The sequence below is a fragment of the Mus pahari genome, chromosome 4 (assembly GCF_900095145.1).
Source record: "Mus pahari chromosome 4, PAHARI_EIJ_v1.1, whole genome shotgun sequence".
NCBI lineage: Eukaryota > Metazoa > Chordata > Mammalia > Rodentia > Muridae > Mus > Mus pahari.
The window spans coordinates 76,738,814-76,755,681 of NC_034593.1; the positions used below are offsets into that span (position 1 = coordinate 76,738,814).

The 16,868-nt window shown below is 42.3% G+C and overlaps 1 non-coding gene across 1 annotated transcript; it reads left to right on the forward strand.

Moving 5' to 3' along the window:
• The first annotated feature begins 16,331 nt into the window (after positions 1 to 16,331).
• Positions 16,332 to 16,443, forward strand: LOC115063869. Its single transcript, XR_003843740.1, has one exon. It is a non-coding gene; the product is annotated as a U6 spliceosomal RNA (small nuclear RNA).
• Positions 16,444 to 16,868: the final 425 nt, after the last annotated feature.

Here is a 16,868-nt window from a genome sequence, read left to right on the forward strand (position 1 = left end):
TGAGTCCTTAGAAGTTGCCACGGCGTTCTCGCGATGATGGGCAGTCCTGGCAGTGGCGGGCAGGTCTCCGATGGTGGGCGGTCCAGGCGACGGTGGGCAGTGACAGTGGGCGGTTCGAGGACGCTGTGTTTTGGCTGGTCTGGTGCGCTCCGGCTGCGTGACCTCCAGCATGCCTGTAAAATTTACAACACACTGTTTAGAGGCAGGACCCAACAAGGTTCTCATGCTTGCATAACAAGTGTTCTTGGCCACTGATCTATCTCCGTAGTTCCAATTAGATATAACTTTTTAATTATATCTCTATAAATCTAAGGAAAAGTTAGGCATGTTGACTTGATTGCAGCACTTGGGAGACTGAAGCTTATAGCAAGCTACTGCTGAAATTCAAGGTTATCCTGGTCTACAGTTCTAGGATAGCCTGCACTACACTGTGTGAAACTTATTCGTTAAAGAGAGAGAGAGAGAGAGAGAGAGAGAGAGAGAGAGAGAGAGAGAGCCTGAAGAGATAGCTTAGTGGGTAAGAACTGTTCTTCCAGTGGGTCCAGGTTCAATTTTCAGCACCCACACGATTATCTGTAATTGTCTGGTGCCCTTTTTTGGCCCCTTGAAGCAATAGGCACACATGTGGTAGGTACACACACATACATGCAGGCAGGATACTGAAAACACTAAAACAACAACAAAGATACAAGTAGTACAGCAAAGTTGCAAGATACAAGATCAACTCTAAAAACATCTTCTATACATTAGCAATAATAATCCGAAAATGATATTAACATAATAGTGAGGGCTGGTGAGATGGCTCAGCGGTTAAGAGCACTGACTGAGGTCCTGAGTTCAAATCCCAGCAACCACATGGTGGCTCACAACCATCGGTAAAGAGAAACAAACAAAAAAACTATGGGCTGGTGCGACCCAGAGCTAGCAGAATCAGAGGGAGCAGAATCAGAGTGAGAGGGGTCCTGAACGAGAAGGGAAGGGAGAAAAAAAAAAAGATAATAGTGAGAACAAGATATTGAAACTGGACAGGCCAGCTCTGGACTGGGTCTCACGTAGAAAGCAAAAGTTCCAAAATGCCTTGTTTCTCTGACCAGAAGGGACCACTGGTATCTTCTCCGATCCTGAACAGGCACCCCGCCTGGAGGCTGCTGTATGTAAGGGCCGGACTGAGACTCCAGTGCAGACATCAACCCTTCCGCCAAGGAGCCAGAGCTCCAGATTGTCATTTCCATTCTCCAGTTTCATCCTCAGGGGTTTTATGGTTACCTCTTCAGAGGAGGGGTGTTACAGCAGCAGTTGACGCTCACTAAGGGCACGGTATTGTCAAGAAAATGGAACCTTTAGTGGAGACCTGATATTCCAGTTTGGCAGGTCAACCACTTGGCTAAGGGACCACCCCTCAGGAGAGATCGGGAGAATAATCACCCCCACAGTGAGACACTGCACACTTCCTTTCCAAACTCTGCTCCTGTGTGGTCACGCAGAGCCGCAGCGGGAAGTTTCAGCAGTTTCCCTGACTTCCATGGTTGCTGAGAAAATGAATCGTAACTTTTCATTTTCTTTTTAATGTCGAGAAGCAGAGGCTGGAAGATCTCTGTGCATTCAGGGCCACCCTGGTCTACAGAGTGAGCTCCAAAGTAGCTAAGGCTGATATGAGAGACCATGTGTCAGAAAATCAGTTTTCTCCAGTGGAGTCTCATCACACCTAAGAGCAGGCCCCATGCCCAACAGTGCACGGCCACCACAAAACGAGCTCAGAGACCGTTCTGAAGGGGCTCTGTCTCACTTGTATACTTTATTTTCCAATCTTATTTTTTCTTATAGGAATTCATTGTGTGCAGATGTGTGTCTCTGGGTCTGTTTGTTTTGCCCCTTTTCTTTGCCTTTTTTTTTTTCCTGTTTATTTTGTCCTATTCAGGTTTTCTGGTTTGTTGCATGTTCTCTCTCTCTCTCTCTCTCTCTCTCTCTCTCTCTCTCTCTCTCTCTCTCTTTCTTTCTGGAGGGGGTGGTGGGGTTTGAGTAACAGCCCTGGCTGTCCTAGACTTACTCTGTAGAACAGGCTGCCTGTGCCTCCCAAGGGCTGGGATTAAAGGTGTTTGTTTTCTCATCAGACAGAGAAAGAGACAGAGAGAGTCAGAGAGAGAGAGAGAGAGAGAGAGAGAGAGAGAGAGAGAGAGAGAGAGTAGATTGGGTGGGTGGGAAAGTAGGAAGAACTAAGAGGAGTTAGTGGAGGGGAGAGGGGAATTATGATCAGAATATAGTGTATGAAAAAACATATTCTCAATAAAATTATAATTATGTCTGTGTGTGTGTGTCCCTTAAATTCATAGCCGTTTCTACCCCCCCTTTTTTTTAAAAAAAAGATTTATTTATTTGTTTGTTTATTATATGTAAGTACACTGTAGCTATCTTCAGACACTCCAGAAGAGGGAGTCAGATCTCGTTACGGATGGTTGTGAGCCACCATGTGGTTGCTGGGATTTGAACTCCGGACCTTCAGAAGAGCAGTCAGGTGCTCTTACCCGCTGAGCCATCTCACCAGCCCCCTCTACCCCCTTTTAAGGCATGCTTTCCTTAACACTTTGTGCTTCCCCTTGGGTGAAAAGAGGAAGGAAGGAATACTTAAACATAGATTTGTTCACAAATATTCACAGCACCATTATTTGAAAGAGACAAAAGAGCTAGCCTGGCATGTTTGCTAGTGAAAGGATGTATCCAGACAGTGGAGAAGCATTCAGCTCTAACAATGAATGTCAATAATACACACTACAGATGCACTGTAGAAACACTTATCCAAGAGGAGGAATTCTGGTACAGAGGCCATTAATATGTCCTTTTGCTTGTTTGCTGTAGTGCCAGTGCCTGGACCCAAGGTCTTCATGCATGTTCAGTGTGTAGTCTACTCCCAACCGTCATCTATCTCTACCCCAATAGTAGTGGTGTTTTTGTAACACTGTAGTGACATGAACTGTCAAGAGTGGTCATTTTTATGTCTTATATATTTTACCATTCTTAAGCAAACCAAGCATGTATCTATTATTCCACCTAAGAAATAAAACAGTTAAGGAGCTGAAGAGATGGCTCAGCAGTTAAGAGCTCTGGCTGCTCCCATACTGTGGCTCACAACCATTCTTTTTTTTTTTTTTTTTAAGATTTATTTATTTATTTATTATATGTAAGTACACTGTAGCTGTCCTCAGACACTCCAGAAGAGGGCGTCAGATCTTGTTACAGATGGTTGTGAGCCACCATGTGGTTGCTGGGATTTGAACTCCAGACCTTTGGAAGAGCAGTCGGGCGCTCTTACCCACTGAGCCATCTTACCAGCCCTCACAACCATTCTTAACAGCAGTTCATTGAGATTTTACATCCCTCTTCTGACCTCTTGAGCCCAGGTACACAGATAATGCACATACATATATGTAGGCAAAACATTCATACACATAAAATAAATAAATCTATAAACAATTAAAAAGAAAAAACTAAACACAAAGAATAGTATACCAAATTTAACAATGAAAATGAATTTGCCATCATTGTTATTTTATTTTTGAGGTCCTGGCGATTAAACCTGATGACAATGATATGCGATGTAAAGTCTTAATCACCAAATTAGACCTTCAGTCCTGTTTTTATTCCACAGACGCAACTTAGAGCATTTTATTTCATGATCTATCACATGCCAGAATATACAGTTAAGAATTATTGGGAAGGCGGTGAAGAACCACATGGTTTGTTGATCAGCAAACTGATATGTTCAGAACTTCACTAAGAAAAATTGCTTGGTTTTGTTTTGTCTTCTGCAGGCTAGGGAGATTGTAGGAACTACAGAGCTCAAGTGATCTTCCTGCCTCAGCTGCCTGTGGTGTTAGGCCTCAGGTATACTCCCTCCGGCTCCAGCAAACCCATCGATTTAAAACTGTGATTGCCCTGAATTACTTGGTTGGTTGGTTGGTTGGTTTGGTTTTGTTAGTCGCTGTTCTTTGTTTTGTTTTTTTTAAATTAATGAATTGATTTAGTGTTTAAAAATTGTGTATGGGGCTGGTGAGATGGCTCAGTGGGTAAGAGCACCCAACTGCTCTTCCTAAGGTCCGGAGTTCAAATCCCAGCAACCACATGGTGGCTCACAACCATCCGTAACAAGATCTGACGCCCTCTTCTGGAGTGTCTGAAGACAGCTACAGTGTACTTACATATAATAAATAAATAAATCTTCAAAAAAAAAATGTGTATGTTGAGCGTGGACACACACTTCCATGGTTAAAGGATAACATTTGGGAGTTGGTTCTTTTCTTCCAGCTTGTTTGAAGACAGGGACTCTCTTGTTTCTGTCTTTAGACGTCATCTCCAAGGCTAGCTGGCCAATGAGCTTCTGATGGATTTTTCTCCTCTCTGCCTCCCATCTCACCAAGTGAGCAGAGTGCAGGGATTGCAGATTCATGCTGCTGCATCCAGGTTTTTATGTGGATTTTGCAGCTGCAACTCAGGTAGTTAGATTTGGCTAACAAGTACACGCACCTTTGCATACTGAGACAGCTGACAGACCCTCTGGTTTTGTTCTGTGTCTTCTGGTTTTGTTTTTGTTTTTTATTTGTTTTTTTTGGGGGGGGGTGTTTTTGAGGTAGGGGTCACTCTAGCCCAGAGAATTTGGGATTCTCTCTGTGGCTCCATCTGGCTTCAAAGTCACTGCAGTCCTCACAGTTGATTGAGTCTCCTGAGCACTGGGTTCACAGGCACGAAACATTATGCTCATTCAGTTGTGGTTTTGTCGCTATTATTACAGGGCAAGGGACTGAACCAGGAACTGAGGAACCGGAAGATACAGAGCAGGATGACTTCAGATCCAGATCCAACCAGGCCAGACCCAGAGATGCTGGGTGGCCTTCTGATACCGATGTTGTTGTTAAACAATATTTGTTGTTTACAATATTTGCTTTTACATATGTGTGTGTGTGTGTGTGTGTAAAGATATATATATGTAAAGATTCATTTCTTTTCCTTTATATGTATGGGTATTTTCTCTGCATGCTGTGTCTGTGTACCACATGTTTATAGTGCCCCCAGAGAGGCGTTGGATCCTCTGGAGTTACCTATTGCTATCGGTTGCCGCGTGGGAGCTGGGAAGCAAACCCAGGTCCTCTGGAAGAGCCCCCGGTACTCTCCCAGAGTTGCCGCCCCCAAAGCCTGTATACTTCTAGTTTTTAAAGAAAAACAAAATTAAAAATAGGAAACCAGTGTTTTGCTGTCCTGATCATGTCTCTGTTGTATTTAAGGCTAGTCTCCACACAGAATGGCCAGGATAACTATTAACCTTTTAGAAACTTAAAGGTAATTATTTTAATTAGTATGTTAGAAAGTCACACACACAAAAAAAAACCCAACCTTTTTTTTTTTAAAGTATATCTCTTATATTTCTTTTTAGAATATTAGGCTTGTAGCATCAAAAAAGCATAAAACCAAAGAGCAACGTCACCTTCTGAGAGGGTTTGTGACCGCCTCTACCACAGATTCAACCAGTAAGGGAGGTGCGCATTAGAGAAAGGGGGAACTTAGAGACAGGAGCTGAGGTCTCTGGCTGGAGTTACTCTGCTCTTCTGTAAGAATTCATTTCATCACTCTGGGAAGGAACAGAAAAGATGGCCCTCACAGCTCAGAGGCAGATAGGCCCAGACACCAACTCAGGACGAGTGAGGTCTGTCCTTACAAAAGACCGCTGGTTCACTTTCCCTTCCCTTCCCTCAGTTCCCACAGAACCTTTAGGAAAAGCCTAAATGCTTCAGGCTGAGTTAACTAGGCCACAGGAAGGGTAGGGAAGAGATGTCTCCACCTTAAACCAAAGGTTACCGGCCTCTTGAGGCCAGCCTGTGGGTGACAGTAGTGCAGGTGACACCCACTTTGTAAAACTCAGGACATTGGGGTTTAAGCAACCAAAGCACTTCTCACTGTAGTCCTGGCGTAGCTTTCCCTTCTCTTCCTGCTGGAGATTGGGATGAGGGAGGGAGCCAGGTGTTCCTTATCTCCACGTCAGATACATTAATGAGTCATGATATCAAGTTAATGGGTGTCAAAGGGAGGCAGCATAAAACGACAAGAAACACACCAGGACTTGGGAAGGAAAAGGAGATTCCCACTGTGGAGTCTGATTGAAGTCTGTCACAAACTGAAAATCACAGTACAATTATACTGCCGTGAAGGCTGTGAACCCAATCAATCTCCCCCCCCCCCCTCTTTCCCATGTTGAGAGGGCTTCCTGAACCTAAGCTGGTCAAACTCCCTATGCAGTAGAAGATAAACTTGACTTTCTAATCCTCCTGCCTCTACCCCTGCAATTCTGCAATTCATAATGCCACTACTCAAGGGTTGATTTGAACTGGTGGCTTTCTGCATGCTAGGCAAGCGTTATACTAACTGAGCCACATTTCCTGTAGAGTGATTTTCAAGTAAGAATGTCAAAATAGCAATGAAGCATGCTTAAGGCCTGAGTGTATATGATCTTGCGTATGATCTTCTCTTCTGGATAGTTTCTGGGAATATCATGAACGAGATTATTCTGTGCAAAGATAACCTTACTTTCCTATGATCTATGGTTTTGTTTTGTCAGCTTTTAACCCTGTCTGATGCAACTCAGGAAAAACCCTATGATCTCTATTGACTTCCTTACCCACCCCATACTCACACAAGTTCGAGTGTGGCTGCCACAGTAAGTGTGGATCTTTTTAAGCAGCCCACATCCATGCTCTTGGCTGTTTCCTCTTCTGTCCCTCCAGCATCTTTGTATTAACTCCTACACTCAAACTGTTTAAAGGTTTCTTTAAGTCAGACATAGTGCACATAACTTTAGCTTCAACACTCAGGAGGCAGAGGCAGGTGAATCTCTGCAAACTCAAGGCCAACCTGGTCCATATACTAAAGCCCTGTCTCAAGAGAGAGAGAGAGAGAGAGAGAGAGAGAGAGACAGAGACAGAGACAGAGACAGAGACAGAAAGGAAAAGAAAAGAAAAGAAAAGAAAAGAAAAGAAAAGAAAAGAAAAGAAAAGAAAAGAAAAGAAAAGAGAAAGGAAGGAAGGAAGGAAGGTAGGTGGCTGGAGAAATGGCCCAGTGGTTAAGAGCACTGACTGCTCTTCCAAAGGTCCTGAATTCAATTCCCAACAACCACATGGTGGCTCACAACCATCTGTAATCTGTCTGAAGACAGTTACAGTGAACTCATATAAAGTAAATAAATCTAAAATGAATAAATAAATCTAAAAAAATAAGCAAAAAGAAAAAGAAAGAGATGGGGAAAGAAAGGAAAAGAAAATGCAAGTCACACACACACTTGGAACTTCTCTCTCTCTCTCTCTCTCTCTCTCTCTCTCTCTCTCTCTCTCTCTCTCTCTCTCTCTCAACAATAAACTCTTAACTTGGAACTTGCCGCCCAGGAAGAGATTTTACACTTAGGAAAATTCTCTAGCCTACTTTGCAGTATTGCAGGATAGCCTGGCACTGAGGCAGTGGTGGGTGAGTGATGGGTGGGCCTGCAGTTTGAGTAGGACTGTAAGTTTGTATACCTGTTCCCCTCCATTTAAATGAAAACTTCATGCTACTCCCTGAGATAGATTTGGAGGTGAACGTTCCTCTTCGTAATATGGTTATATTAAATAAATCTCCTTTCCTGCTTTTCACTATTATCTGTGCCTTCAATTGGCATATTAAGGACAGGTGACCTGATTGTTAAGACTCCCTGGGCCAGCCTTTGACCATACTAACTCTGGCAACACTTCTACAAGTATATAAAGCTAATTTAAAGAAAAAACTGCTGTATCAGAAATATAAAGGGAAAAGACTGAGAACACCTTATTGCATGTTTTTAATTTTCATTTTAGAATTTGTACACTCAGTCTGCCACTTAAGCACAGATAAAATACCTCACTTAAAAGCTGTTTTGATCTGGGATTCCTGGTACACACCCATGATCATAACACTTGGGAGGTAAAGGCCAGGAGATCAAGAATTCAAAACTAGCAGGAATGCAAGTTAGAAGCTACTGTGGGCTACTTGAGACCTTGTCTCAAACAAACAAGCAGAAGGATTTTTGGACCTGGGTCTGGTAGCACAGGTCAAGTAATCCCAGATACTTAGGAGGCTGAGGCCAGAGTACAGGAAGTTCAATGTTAACCTGGGTATTTAGGAGAACATATCTCAAAATACAAAGTAAAAGGAGTTGGGATGTAGCAAGATTCTGCTGAAGGGACCCTGATATTGCAGCCTCTTGTGAGGCTATGCCAGTGCCTGGCAAACACAGAAGTGGATGCTCACAGCCAGCTATTGGGATGGAACACAGGGTCCCCAATGGAGGAGCTAGAGAAAGTACCCAAGGAACTGAAGAGGGCTGCAACCCTGTAGGTGCAACAACAATATGAACTAACCAGTACCCCCTGAGTTTGTGTCTCTAGCTGCATATGTAGCAGAAGATGGCCTAATCGGCCATCATTGGGAAGAGAGGCCCCTTGGTCTTGCAAACTTTATATGACCCAGCACAAGGGAAGGCCTGGGCCAAGTAGTGGGAGTGGGTGGGTAGGGGAGCAGAGGTGGGGGGAGGGGTATTGGAAACTTTCGGGATAGCATTGAAATGTAAATAAAGAAAATAATAAAAAAAAGAAAAAGAAAAAAAAAAAAAGGAGTTGGGATGTAAGTGGTAACATGCTTGCCTAGCGTTCGCAAGGCTCCAGGTTTGTTCTCTAGCACCACAAAACGAGACAAACAAATAAAACTGTCCTGGGTGCTTTTAGAAGTTTATTTAACAGTAATGGTCCTGTGGACATCTTTTGTTTGTTCTACTAGGAATAAAGACACACATCTATCAGTAAGGCTAGGTGCCCGAATAATGATCCTGGGTAACGCTCAGCCAATTTACTTCTCTCTCAATATTATTAAAATTGTTTTCATGTATGTATTCTGTGAGAGGGTAGTTGTGGAGATGACTCTCTCCTTGTACCATATGGGCTTCAGTTATAGACAGCTAAGGGCCACTCAGAATGGGTGTTGGGAACTGAACTCTGGTCCTCTGTAAGAGCAGTAAGCATTCAGTAAGCATTCTTAAATGCTGGTCTGCCTCTTCAGCCCCCTTATTGACTTTTTTTTTTAATTTATTGGTTTGTTTATTTATTTTTGAGATACAGTCTCAAGAAGTCCATGCTGGCTTTGAAACTGCTACATGCTGAGAAGGATGCTTGCAACTTCTGACCCTGTTCTCTCTACCTCCCAAAGGCTGAGATTTCAGGCATGTACCACCATGCAAGTTTATTTGGTACTGGGGCTTGAACCCATGGCCTTGTATATACTGTGCAAGCACTCTACCAACTGATCTAAATGCCTGTCCCTTAACCTCTTTACTTCTTAAAAGAGTTTGAGTATTTTCTTGCAATCTGATTTTATGAAATTCACAGCACAATATACCCTCTCACCTACACTGCTCTCTTGAGTTCACTGATGATAAATAACTTGATCATTAATTTTGAATCTTTAATTATAACAAATTACATGTGTCTGAACTGTCTCACATGTATACCATAGTTCATGTTGTCTGAGTTAGGGTTTCTATTTCTGTGAAGCTACACTGTGCCCACAGCAACTCTTATAAAGGAAAACATTTAATTGGGGCTGGCTTACTTAGCTTCCATTAAACTAAATGGTGCAGAGGTTTAGTCTGTGACTGTCACATACATAGATAGCAGCACACAGGCAGACATGGTGCTGGGGAGCTGAGAGCTGTGCAACCAGATCTGAAGGCAGCAGGAAGAGACATTGTCACACAGGGTCTTTGTGGATAAGAGACTTTAAAGCCCACCCCCAGTGACATACTTCATCCAACAAAGCCACACCTACTCCAAGAAAGCCACACCTCCTAATAGTGCTACTTCCTATGGGCCAAGCATTCAAATACAGGAGTCTATGGAGTCACTTCTATTCAAACAATCACACACATTAACTCATTTGTACTCAGATGTTTTCATCAGTTTGTTGTTGTTGTTTTTTGCCATGCCAAATTCTCAGATATTTATGTCCTTTTTGGTTATTACACAAGAACAATGCAGCTCAGTAATGGTTTTGGGTTTTGGGGGAAAACATTTATCAAAACATGAGCATGAAATACTGACATCTTGCTAGTATTGCCAACCAGTAACAAGTTCCAGATAAGGGAAAACTAAGGAAATGCCAATAAAAGTCAAAGTAGACCTGTTGTGAGGAGCCCCAGAGATGACCACTCAGCCACAGTTTATATACAATTGAAAGTCCAGCTGACAGAGACTGCACATGGGGATTTGGGGACCTAGATGTATCCTTGAGTGTCCAGAGCATTGGGTGTTTGAAGGCAAAAACCACATCCTGGTATCTTGGTTGGCAGCTGTCCTGTGTGAGTGTGTGTGTGTGTGTGTGTGTGTGTGTGTGTGTGTGTGAGAGAGAGAGAGAGAGAGAGAGAGAGAGAGAGAGAGTGTTGCAGGGAACACTGACTTTGTATAAGCAAACAATTTGACAGAGAATAAGTGGTTAGCTGGAGGGGAGGTTCTGTGCTAAGATAAATAGTTAGCTGGAGGAGTTGCTCACAAGCAAACCATTTTAACAGAAGCGAAGATAAATTAGCTGGGGTATCTTGACTTTGGGTTCCTAGAATAGAGTTAGGCAATTTTCCATGGGATTCTCCATCAAGGAGGTAAAGTTCTATTAAACCTGAAATGTTCTTATCAAGAATACAGGATGAGGGCTGGAGAGATGGCTCACCGACTGCTCTTCCGAAGGTCCTGAGTTCAAATCCCAGAAACCACATGGTGGCTCACAACCATCTGTAATGAGATCTGACGCCCTCTTCTGGTGTGTCTGAAGACAGCTACAGTGTACTTAACATATAATAAATAAATAAATAAATCTTAAAAAAAATACAGGATGAAGCAACCTCAGCACTGCCTTGCCCTGTTACAGACATTACTAAATATGGTTGATTCTCTATTATCTATCCCATACATATTGTACTGGCAGTTTTGTGATGTCTCTATATGGCCAGTAGATGATAGCTAGAAATCAGGGTCCATTCTTAGGGGGCTTAATCTAGTTAATAAAATAATTTAAGAATGTGTCTTAGTTAGGTGCTGTCAACAGATACCGTGGCCAAGGCAATACTTATAAGGACAACATTTAATTGGGGCTGGGTTACAGGCTCAGAGCTTCAGTCCATTATCATCAAGGAGGGAGCATGGCAGCATCCGGGCAGGAGGAGCTGAGAGTTCTAGATCTTCATCTGGAGGCTGCTAGCAGAATACTGACTTCCAGGCAGCTAGGATTAGTGTATCAAAGCCCACACCCACAGTGACACACCTAATCCAACAAGGCTACATTTTCTAATAGTGCCCCTCCCTGACCCAAGCATATACAAACCATCACAGAATGGTACTCAAACAGAAGTTTGAGGACAATTTTGTTTGAGCTTAAAAGAAAAAAAATCCCTGGGCAGGCAAACTTCCCAGATGGGGAAAATGGAGAGAGGGAAGAAAACAAGCCAACACCCCAACTGAGCTACCTTGTCTGGACAACAGCTGCATGCGGCAGGCAGCCATGGTAGTGGGAGGGTGAGTAAGGAAATCCAAAGTGTTAGGGGAAGCATGTTCAGAGCAGAAACCGAGAGAAGAAAAGGAAAAGTTTTGTCTGTGACCCTGAAACAGTGTGTATATGGGGTGGGAGGAGTTCTGGCAAGCAAAGGTACATGTTCCATTAAAAGGATAATTACTTCTCCTTCCTCTTTAACAGAACTTAAGGTGGTCTTCATGAGATCAAGGACCTGCCCAACCAGATTAACTTCTAGGGGAGGAGACAATGGAATGTCTCCATCTACAAGCAAATTCCATTCTTTACTATAGCAATATGACTGGCATAGCCAATCTAGGGCATTTCATCCTGGGACCAGTCATTGGTTTCCAAATAAGCATGCACTCCATTTTGTAGGGTTCTTAAAGATATTTTCTCACTCCTGCAAGTGGGTCTTCTTTCTCTGGATGTTAGCACATCTGGAATATGATGTCAAGAATTACTGCAATCACTTCTCCACTGTCTAAGGGCAGCAAGAGACCTGAGTTGACACACTTGAAGAGACAGAAGAATCCTCTGTTTTTATATCATTGTTAATCAGTGACATCAGTCAACCTTGACCTAACCCTGAACTTCCTTGTCTTATAACGTAAGTGTTCTTATTATCTGTGAATATGATTCATGAGAACAGGTTCTATTCAGTATTTGCAACTGAACTACTCTCCCTGGTTCATTGCATGTTAGTGTTCTTGGGGATTAGTTGGTTGCTATAACCTGAATCTGAAATGTCCCCCATGGAGACCCTTGAAGCCTTAGTCCCCAGCTTGTGGTACTAATGAGAGGCTAGAGACCTTAAAGGAGCTAATGAGTACGAGGAAGCTGAGGGTAGCACTTACTTGGCGGGAGTAGAGGCAGGAAGTAGTGGGAGCTGTGCCCTACTTCCTGTTCACTATTCGATGAGCAGCCTTCTGCCACCATGACTGTCCATCATGACATTTTGCCTTATTTAGAAACGTGCAAGCAGTAGAACCAGCTAGTCACACACGGAGACTCTAAGCCTGTGAGTCAAAACATGTCTCCCTCTCACGTTGTTTTCCTAGGGTTCCGTCACAATGATGGAAAGTACCTAGCTTGTAAAATATTTTCTTCAACTCATCCAGTACAGTTGGAAAACTCTAAAGAGTATACATGGCTCCACATTTACAAGCACTCTACAATGTACCCAGCCCCCAGCATCCTGTCAGGATCAGTTGGTGTCAAAAGCTCTGTGGCCATCTCTTTATGGCTTCTATTGCAGACTCTGGCAAGGTTTGAAAATGTAATTCTTTCCTTAAGCACTTAAAAATTCCCAGGTGGGCAGAGGGTGAAACTGAGTTAAGAGCTTGCCTCACTTGTGTGAGGTCCTGAGGCTTACTGTTAGTGAATTCTGTTTAAGTCCTGAATTCTTTTAAGTAGACTGCTTGAATAGATTTCTGACCCCATATTTCTTTCTTCTTGCTTGTCTTACTGACCCAAACTTTCCGTCCAGTGATCTCAAGTTTCAGCCTTACCTGCCTACCAGGAACCATTTCTTCTCTAAAGTATCTTCATGTTCCTGTAAGTGTGGTGGAGTGTATTTACAAGGAGGAAATGAATAGCCCAGAGAACCCAAGAGACTTTCATCAGGATGACTACTACAGAGGTGCCCGGTTCCTGTGCCTGTTTCCCTCTGTGGAATAAAGAAAATTTATAAACTGTTAACTCTGTGTGCTCCCATGAACCTCTCTAAAAGTTCCTGAGTTATATTGAAGTTAGCTTTAACTACCAGAGATTTCAAAGAGGGGTGGGGAGTTAATCAGAAAGCTTTATTTCAAGAGCCACTCTTATTTAAAACATCACTGGCCATCATTCAACATGTGAAGGTAATAACTTCTTTAATGCAGCCACCTGTCATTTCTGGCCCCAGGCCATTAGCCTGAGTAATCAACCTCGGTTTCCTTTCGGTCCCTCTCGGCTTCCATGGGGCAGGTTTGTCTTTAGCGGTGCTTCATGTAATATCCTTCAACAGTCTGCTTTATCTGCACTGACAGGTATGAGTAGGAGTCAAAATATATTATAGGTTCTGTATTCTTACATAACTGTGAAACTTAATTTTCTACCCATTAAATACTTTTCCTTTTAATTATTTATCAATCATTTTCTTTCTTTCTTTCTTTTTTTTTTTTTTTTGGAATGCACTCCTGAATTACTTTCCTATTTGCTGCAAAATTCTATGAAACGGTCCATTGTGTGTTAAGAAACATTACCCTGTATTCAGGTCCCCACGGATTTCAATTTTTTTCATTTATTTAGTTAATTAACATTTAAGATAATGGGCAGAGGGGCAGGACATAATGGTATACACCTCCACCACTTGGGTGGTGGAGATAGGAAGACATCTTTGGCTACCAAGCAAGTTTGATGTCATCCTGGGATATAGGAACCCCTGTCTCGGGGGTGGGAGAGCTGTGCCCTACTTCCTGTTCACTATCCGATGAGCAGCCTTCTCCTACCATGACTGTCCATTATGACATTTTGCCTTATTTAGAAACGTGCAAGCAGTAGAACCAGCTAGTCACACACGGAGACTCTGAGCCTGTGAGTCAAAATAAACATGTCTCCCTCTCACGTTGTTTTCTTAGGGTTCTGTCACAGTGATGGAAAGTAACCACATATAAAGGAAGAAATGCAAACCTGGTCTATTAAGTTAAAAACAGTTGGGTCCAGTGGCGCTTGCCTTTTATCCCAGCACTCAGGAGACAGAGGCAGGCGTAACTCTGTGAATTTGAGTCTTGTCTGATCTACATAGCAAGTTCCAGGCCAGCCAGAGCTACATAGTAAGACCCTGTTAAAAACAAAACAAAACAAAAAACCAGAAATGAACTTAAGAACAAAGGATCCAGATACTTCTTCCCAAAAGATGCATGTGTCCACTGAGCACATGAAAAAGATCCTCAGAGGTATTAATCAATAAAAGCCACAACACTGCATGTGCTAGGATGAACAGCTATATTATAACTAAAGATTATAGGCACTAGAACCCTGGGGGAATTCAGGGAAATTGGAATCCTGATGCATGGCTATTGGGACTGTAAAACAACACAGACACTGGGGGATCCAACTGACATTTCCTTAAGTGATTTAATAAAGAGATCTCATATAACCTAGAAACACCACACCTACCCTCACAGAATTGAAAAGAGTGTCTGCACACAAATGTGCACAGCAGCATTATCAGAACCAAAAAAAAGTCTGGTAAATGAATGAACAAGATCTGTTGTGTACACTCGGTGGAATATAATTATGCCCCCAAAAGTAATGAAATGTTGATACATGCAACACATGGATGAAAACACTGTGCTAAGTGAAAGAAGCCAGACACACAAAAGGCCACATATTCTATAATTTCATTTCTATAAAATGTCCAGAATAGGCAAACATGTAGAGCTTACCGTTAGTGTGTCAGTGTTAGCCAGGAATAAGTTGGGAGAATGAGGGATGAGGAATGAAGTTGTGGGTATAGCATTTACTCTTGGACTATTAAAAATGTTCTGGAACTAGATAATGATGATGCAGATAACTGACTAAATGGTTACTTCTGAATGTACTAAAACCCAACGCATTGTATACATTGTTGTGTGTGTGTGTGTGTGTGTTTTACAGTGCCAGGGATTGAACCCATAGCCTTTCATATGCTAGTCAATTACTGTAGCAATAAACTATACCCTCAATTCTGTGTCTTGTATATCATAAGACAATTGTATAGTATATGACTAAAATTCAATTATAGGGTCTGGGAGGATTGCTCAGTGATTAAGGACATTTGCAGACAACCCAAGTTCCCAGCACACATACTAGATGGCTCACAACCTCTCAGAACTCCAGTTCCAGGGAATTTGAGGTTTCTCTTGACTCCTGTGGGCCTCTGCACACATGTGGTGTGCACACACTCAGACACACACACAATCACATAAAGAAAATACTAAAAAAAAGAAACCAATTACTATATTCCTACTCTATTCTATTATAGTGACAAACGGGTTCTAGAAATATATTCAGAATCCAGGTGAAAAATTTACAGAAAAAAAAAAAAACAAAAAACAAAAGCTGTGCTGTAAATCCAGCACAGGGGAAACTGAGGCAGAAGACTTGAGAGTTCTAAGCCAGCCTCTGCTTTATATTAAGACAAACACGGACACAAACACACAAAAGAAAAACAAAACACAAATAACAGTCATTAGCAATGACACACCATAACTGAATTCACATTCTATCTCTTCAAACATGTCACCATGGTTTATGCTTTCATGCCTCTCTTGTTCTCTGTGTTGAAATAATAACTACCTCTAGGGAAAAGGGTACAATTAAGGCACAGCTTATTTGCTGCTGTTGGCTGGGGGGTGGAGTGCCAAAAAAAATTTTTTTTTCTGCTCTTTAAAATTTGATCCCAAACCCATCGATCTGAAAAAGGAACCAGGTGTCAGTTGCTGTCTAGAAGGTGTGAGTCTCTGCCTGTGTCCTACAGAAAGATTAAAAAGTGAGAGATGTCAGGAGCTTTAGGTTCATAGTGTCACAATTTCTTAACAAGTGTGGATAGGAATCTCATGAGTGATGAATCACAGAAGTAGAAATAAATCTCTGAAAAGTCTCCAAGCCTCACTAAACACTCAGGACGGGCACATTAGAATGGTGAGACCAGGTTAGGGCTGCGGCGTGGCTCAGTGGTAGCTAGTGTACTTGCCTAGAGGTGTGGGGTGATTCATAAGTAGGGAGAGCACATATACTAAAATTGAACCAATACAGAGAAGGTCAGAGTGGTCCCTGCACTAAAATGACATGCAAAAGCATTAAGAAAAAGCATTCTGGCCGGGCGTGGTGGTGCATGCCTTTAATCCCAGCACTTGGGAGGCAGAGGCAGGTGAATTTCTGAGTTCGAGGCCAGCCTGGTCTACAGAGTGAGTTCCAGGACAGCCAGGGCTACACAGAGAAACCCTGTCTCGAAGAACCAAAAAAAAAAAAAAAAAAAAAGAAAAAGCATTCTGTATTGTAAAAGGTAGGTGTGTGAATAACAGGTATTGAGTACCATAGTCATATTTTTTTGCAAAGTAACATTTATGTAATCTTATACAACATGAATATGTAGTATCGATGTTTGTTAATTACTTAGCTTTTATTCAAATTAATGTATAGGTTGAAATGTACATCTAGAATCTTAGCTGGGTATGGTAACATTTGCCTAAAGTTCCAGCAACTTGGGAGATTGAACTGGGAGGATTTTGAGTTCAAGACAA